This window comes from Littorina saxatilis, linkage group LG10 (genome assembly GCF_037325665.1).
Source record: "Littorina saxatilis isolate snail1 linkage group LG10, US_GU_Lsax_2.0, whole genome shotgun sequence".
Classification (NCBI taxonomy): Eukaryota; Metazoa; Mollusca; class Gastropoda; order Littorinimorpha; family Littorinidae; genus Littorina; species Littorina saxatilis.
In genome coordinates, this window is record NC_090254.1 from 6,733,417 (window position 1) to 6,739,873 (window position 6,457).

Below are 6,457 nucleotides of genomic sequence, written 5' to 3' on the forward strand. Positions count from 1 at the left end.
CGCTCTACACATACAGACAGACAGACAGACAGACAGACAGACACACACACACACACACACACACACACACACATACATACACACACACACACACACATACATACACACACACACACACTTACACACACACACACACACACACACACACACACACACACACACACACACACACACACACACACACAGATACACCACCACCCTCGTCTTGATTACCCGTTTAAAAATCATGTTAACACATTTAGTCAAAATCTTACGAAACAAAAACATCAACAAGAAGAACCATACAAACAAAACAACAAGAGGCGAAGCCTTCAAGGCTCACGTAAGAAATAGACAAACAGTAACACAAACTCAATCACTCCGTCACACATACACACCCACACACACAGTAAGCTTAGGTGACGACTGTGCAAGAAAGAGAGACACTAGATCTAGATCTGTCTGTGTCTGCATGTAGCCTACTTACAGTTACAGGGACACGACTGCCAAATAGTCTCGGCCCGCTCAAAATAACAATGACCGAGACCACACACACCACGCGAGAGAGAAAGACTACAGGGAGGCATGCCGTCATGATGCATTAATTGACGTCAAACACTTTTGACCGTGACGTAATCTTATGCGAGCTTTATCCATAGTCTTGGATAACCACTCACACATAGACTCGGAAATGTTAAAGTTTCTACCACAGACATACATACACACACACGCACACACGCACAAACGCACGCACAGACAGACAAAGTTACGATCGCATAGGCTACACTTACGTGAGCTAAAAACCACAAGGGCAATACAAAGGAAGTCAACTGTCAAAGTATGAGTTCCATAGGTTTTAATGTTGAAAAAAAAAGTGTTCCAGTTTGGCTTGGTTCGCGAAGCAATGACGTCATTTCGCGATTTGTAGTTGTGTCACCACAAATTCGTCAAACGTCCCTGCGTTGACAGCAAACCAAGTGTCATCCACGCGGTTTAGAACTACAGTCTGTACTTACTGCAATCAACGATCCTGAAATAGAAAACAAGTCGCGTGAAGCGATATAAAAACATTCAGTCAAGATAAACAACACTAAGGCCAAAAAAAAATAGGTCTGTTTACGGTAACATAGGGAGAAAAAATAGGGTCGGTAGGACTGGTCGGCTTTTTTTTTTTTTTTTTTTTTTTCTCCCCTCTCTATGATGTTTCACAGTTCATTTCTTCTCATCAATCCCTGTTTTTGCCCAACATAACTATAAACAGTACTTTGAGCTTACCTCCCTTCTGTCGTCTGCTGTTTGAGCGCAAACAGCTCTATTTTGGATGCGTTTTTTTTGGGGTTTTTTTTCAGACGATCCAAAAAAAAGATTAGGGTCGGGCATAAAAACTAGGGTCGGTCGGGTTACCGTAAACAGACCTTTTTTTTTTTTTGGCCTAACCAATCATCGCCGAGACTACATTCAAATAGTCTCGGCTAACCATACCAAAGATCGTTGCGAAGATGACCAACAGTGGTTCCTGCAACGTAAAGAATCCAGATCCAGATCCAGACCAAGACGGGTCACGCTCGCCGTCGCTAAGCACACGTCTGTAGTACTTACTGAACCTATTTTCTTTCGTTCTGAGCACATTTTTGGAGAAAGAATAACATATCTATATATTTTTGAATTCAAGAGAAGATGAGGAATACAATGCAATCATTTCTTAATCTGTTTAAAAAAAACTTTTTTAGTGACAACTTTAATTAATGAGCAAACTAATTAACTAATTATTAAGCTTCCAAGCTGAAATGCAATCCCATATTCCGGACTTTGTCGAAGATTGTTAATCAAAATTTCAAATAATTTGGTTAAAAAATGAGGGTGTTACAGTGCCGCCTCAACTTTCGTAAAACGCCGGATATGAGGTCATCAAAGACAACTATTGAAAAAATGAGAAAACAAGTCTGAGGATATTATACCCAGGAACACTAATGTGAAATTTCATGAAGATCGGTCCGGGACTTTTTTCTGAATCGCTCAACACACGCACCTAAAGTGTGGATGGTTACCTAAGAGGCGGCACTGGATGCAGTGCCTTTCTAGTGCACTTGCACTACAACAGCACTGGGTGCAGTACTCGCTCCGGCATCGAAGAATTTTGCACTAAAAAATGCACAAAATTTGACCTATTTCGTCGCCTATAGAGGACGGAAAGAATGTCATTTTGAACATTGTTATGACATTCTTTCCGTCAAAAAAGTCAATTTAACGGTGTTAAATGAAGCGACCATCCACACAATTAGGTTGCCATCCAGAGTTTAGGTTCCCATCCACGTGTGGATGGTTGCCTTATGGTGATTTAGGCAACCAAACCTGTGGAAACGGGGGTACACACACACACACACACACACACACACACACACACACACACACACACACACACACACACATATACATACATACACACATACAGACATACATACATAAATACATACATAAATACATACATACATACATACATCAATATAAGGCTTATATCGCGCGTATTCCGTGGGTACAGTTCTAAGCGCAGGGATTTATTTTTTTATTTTTTTATGCAATTTATATCGCGCACATATTGAAGGCGCAGGGATTTATTTATGCCGTGTGAGATGGATTTTTTTTTTTACACAATACATCACGCATTCACATCGGCCAGCAGATCGCAGCCATTTCGGCGCATATCCTACTTTTCACGGCCTACTATTCTAAGTCACACGGGTATTTTGGTGGACACTTTTATCTATGCCCATACAATTTTGCCAGGAAAGACCCTTTTGTCAATCGTGGGATCTTTAACGTGCACACCCCAATGTAGTGTACACGAAGGGACCTCGAATTTTCGTCTCATCCGAAAGACTAGTACTTGAACCCACCACCAAGGTTAGGAAAGGGGGGAGAAAATTGCTAACGCCCTGACCCACGGTCGAACTCGCAACCTCTCGCTTCCGAGCGCAAGTGCGTTACCACTCGGCCACCCAAACATAGACACATAGACACACACACACACACACACACACACACACACACACACACACACACACACACACACACACACACATACATACATACATACACACATACACACATAGATACATACATACATACACACATACACACATACATACATACATACATACATACATACATACATACATACATACATACATACACACATACATACATACACACATACACACATACATACATACATACATACATACATACATACATACATACATACATACATACATACATACATACATACATACATACAAACATACACCAGACCCTCGTTTCGATTCCCGGTCAACGTTAACACATTTAGTCAAAACTTGACTAAATGTAAAATCCCAGCCTATTTACTGTCAGTCAATAAAGTAACGATATTTAATTCAAACCAATCATATTCTTTAACTTGTTTCTTTGTCTCGGTTATCTCTGTAAAACCTAGTAGGTGCTGGTTAGACCCTCTTGGACAGGAACCATCATCTCGTCTTGGGAAACGACGTAAGAAGCTCGGTAACCATGGACTACGCCGTGTATGCGCCTACTCAAGATAACAGAGACAAAGAAGCAGGTCATAGGAACTGAATGTCTTTTCCCCAGGACTGTTGCAAAAATAATATTAATTCATCTGCGAACACGATTCGTCGCTTTTTACATTTAGTCAAGTTTTGACTAAATGTTTTAACGTAGAGGGGGGAATCGAGACGAGGGTCGTGGTGTATGTGCGTGCGTGTGTGTGTCTGTCTGTCTGTGTGTGTGTGTAGAGCGATTCAGACTAAACTACTGGACCGATCTTTATGAAATTTGACATGAGAGTTCCTGGGTATGAAATCCCCATACGTTTTTTTCATTTTTTTGATAAATGTCTTTGATGACGTCATATCCGGCTTTTCGTGAAAGTTGAGGCGGCACTGTCACGCCCTCATTTTTCAACCAAATTGGTTGAAATTTTGGTCAAGTAATGTTCGACAAAGCCCGGACTTCGGTATTGCATTTCAGCGTGGTGGCTTAAAAATTAATTTATGACTTTGGTCATTAAAAATCTGAAAATTGTAAAAAAAAAAAAAAAATTTATAAAACGATCCAAATTTACGTTCATCTTATTCTCCATCATTTTCTGATTCCAAAAACATATAAATATGTTATATTTGGATTAAAAACAAGCTCTGAAAATTAAATATATAAAAATTATTATCAAAATTAAATTGTCGAAATCAATTTAAAAACACTTTCATCTTATTCCTTGTCGGTTCCTGATTCCAAAAACATACAGATATGATATGTTTGGATTAAAAACACGCTCAGAAAGTTAAAACAAAGAGAGGTACAGAAAAGCGTGCTATCCTTCTTAGCGCAACTACTACCCCGCTCTTCTTGTCAATTTCACTGCCTTTGCCATGAGCGGTGGACTGACGATGCTACGAGTATACGGTCTTGCTGAAAAATGGCATTGCGTTCAGTTTCATTCTGTGAGTTCGACAGCTTGACTAAATGTTGTATTTTCGCCTTACGCGACTTGTCTTTACCTGTACACTCGCTCAACAAAGACAACACATTCAAATTATATTTTACAAAACAATTACACACAAAAACTACAGAATATTTTTGAGAAAAATGAAAACGAATTCAAGGGGACAACTCTGGTTGTCAAAGCCCCTGTTGTATGTTCACAGTTTCGCGTTCAGCTTATTTCAAGTTGTTCAGAAACAATCTCGTTAGTTCAAGTACTGCTGAAAAGTTTCGGCATTTGTTCACTATCCTAAATGTGCCGTTGAAGCTCTACAATTACGCGTAGCAGATATATTTGATGTACATTGGCTTGAGATATGGGATGATAAGTTCACGCAGTCTCAAGTTTGTACGGTAAATATTCTTCTGACGTTTATGCTCAATCAGGGGGAAAAAAAATCTAAATTCGGAAATTGACGCAAAAATAGGAGATCTGTAGCCATACTAACGCGGGTTTAGCCTTCCGGATTTTAAATTGTTGATTTTTCTGGATGATCTTGCATAAAAGAACCCTCCTCTGACAGTAGATGAGTTGAAACAGCAATTACAGGGAGTCTGGAGGGTGCCAGTCGGATGAGTGTGTCCACTGCTGTGTCAAACCTCCTACTTTTGAGATATTCTCCGAATTTGTAAAATCTACTTTAAAAAGCGTAAAGGTAAAACGACTTGACCTACATACTTGACACTTGCAATCATCACCTAACATCTCAGGCTAATGTACACCCTACATGAAATAAATCACTGAAGTCATTTAGTAACAGAGTTGTGTAGAGGTTTTGGCGGTTTATATCCTTGTTTGCGACAAAAAGACAAATCGTTGCTTCCACGATGCTCTGATCGGAACAGCATTTTTAAAAGAAAAGTTCCACTGTAGTACTAACTAGACCGAACGGAAGAATAATCACTCACTTTGGTTCCACGAGTGTTTTGGGTGTCCGGTTGGTGAACCACCAACGTAGATAGAACCTAAGGCACGTCTGGGCGTTACTGTACCTCAACACCATGCTATCCATAAGCCAGCTATCGTGAAATGGACTCAATGATACTTGGATACTGTTTACCTGTTTGACCAAACAGACAGGGCAGGGGGGGGGGTATAAGTTTTTTGCCGAAGAAAAATATAGAGAGAGAAAGAAAAGGGGGAGCGGGAGTGACAGAGAGAGAGAGAGAGAGAGAGAGAGAGAGAGAGAGAGAGAGAGAGAGAGAGAGAGAGAGAGAGAGAGAGAGAGAGAGAGAGAGAGAGAGAGAGAACGAACAAGCGAACGAACGAACGAACGGACTTTATTTTACAAGGATAAATGTGTAAGGCACACTGCCTTGTCCAACAACCTGTCCTAAACAAATACTAAACATATAATATCCACTAAAGAGGCACCGGCACGGTTGGCCGAGTGGTAAGGCGTCCGCCCCGTGATCGGGAGGTCGTGGGTTCGAACCCCGGCCGGGTCATACCTAAGACTTTAAAATTGGCAATCTAGTGGCTGCTCCGCCTGGCGTCTGGCATTATGGGATTAGTGCTAGGACTGGTTGGTCCGGTGTCAGAATAATGTGACTGGGGGAGACATGAAGCCTGTGCTGCGACTTCTGTCTTGTGTGTGGCGCACGTTATATGTCAAAGCAGCACCGCCCTGATATGGCCCTTCGTGGTCGGCTGGGCGTTCAGCAAACAAACAAACAAACTAAAGAGGCACACAGCTGGAATGAATTGATAGATGAAAAATGCAAAATGCAACCAATACATGTATAATATGTAACATAAATTAAAGAAGAGAGTGAGAGATCAATTCCACTCAAATGTTTAAGTATAAGGGTTATGGTATCAGCGTATTAACGAGGTTTTTTTTGCAACCAGTCCTCGCCTAGAGGGGGACTTCTCTAATCACAAATATACACGGACATTCGCATAGGAAAAAAACCTCCCACCCCCCCCAAAAAAAAACAA

At 40.8% G+C, this 6,457-nt stretch overlaps 1 long non-coding RNA gene across 1 annotated transcript in view; it reads right to left on the reverse strand.

The window, feature by feature from the left end:
• Positions 1 to 818: 818 nt before the first annotated feature.
• LOC138979178 (uncharacterized) overlaps positions 819 to 6,457 on the reverse strand; it is a 24,753-nt gene continuing 19,114 nt past the window's right edge. The window contains exons 3-4 of the long non-coding RNA XR_011459917.1: positions 5,425 to 5,576; positions 819 to 1,009 (exon numbers count right to left, since the gene is read on the reverse strand). This is a non-coding gene — a long non-coding RNA (uncharacterized lncRNA). The remainder of the gene's footprint in view (positions 1,010 to 5,424; positions 5,577 to 6,457) is intronic.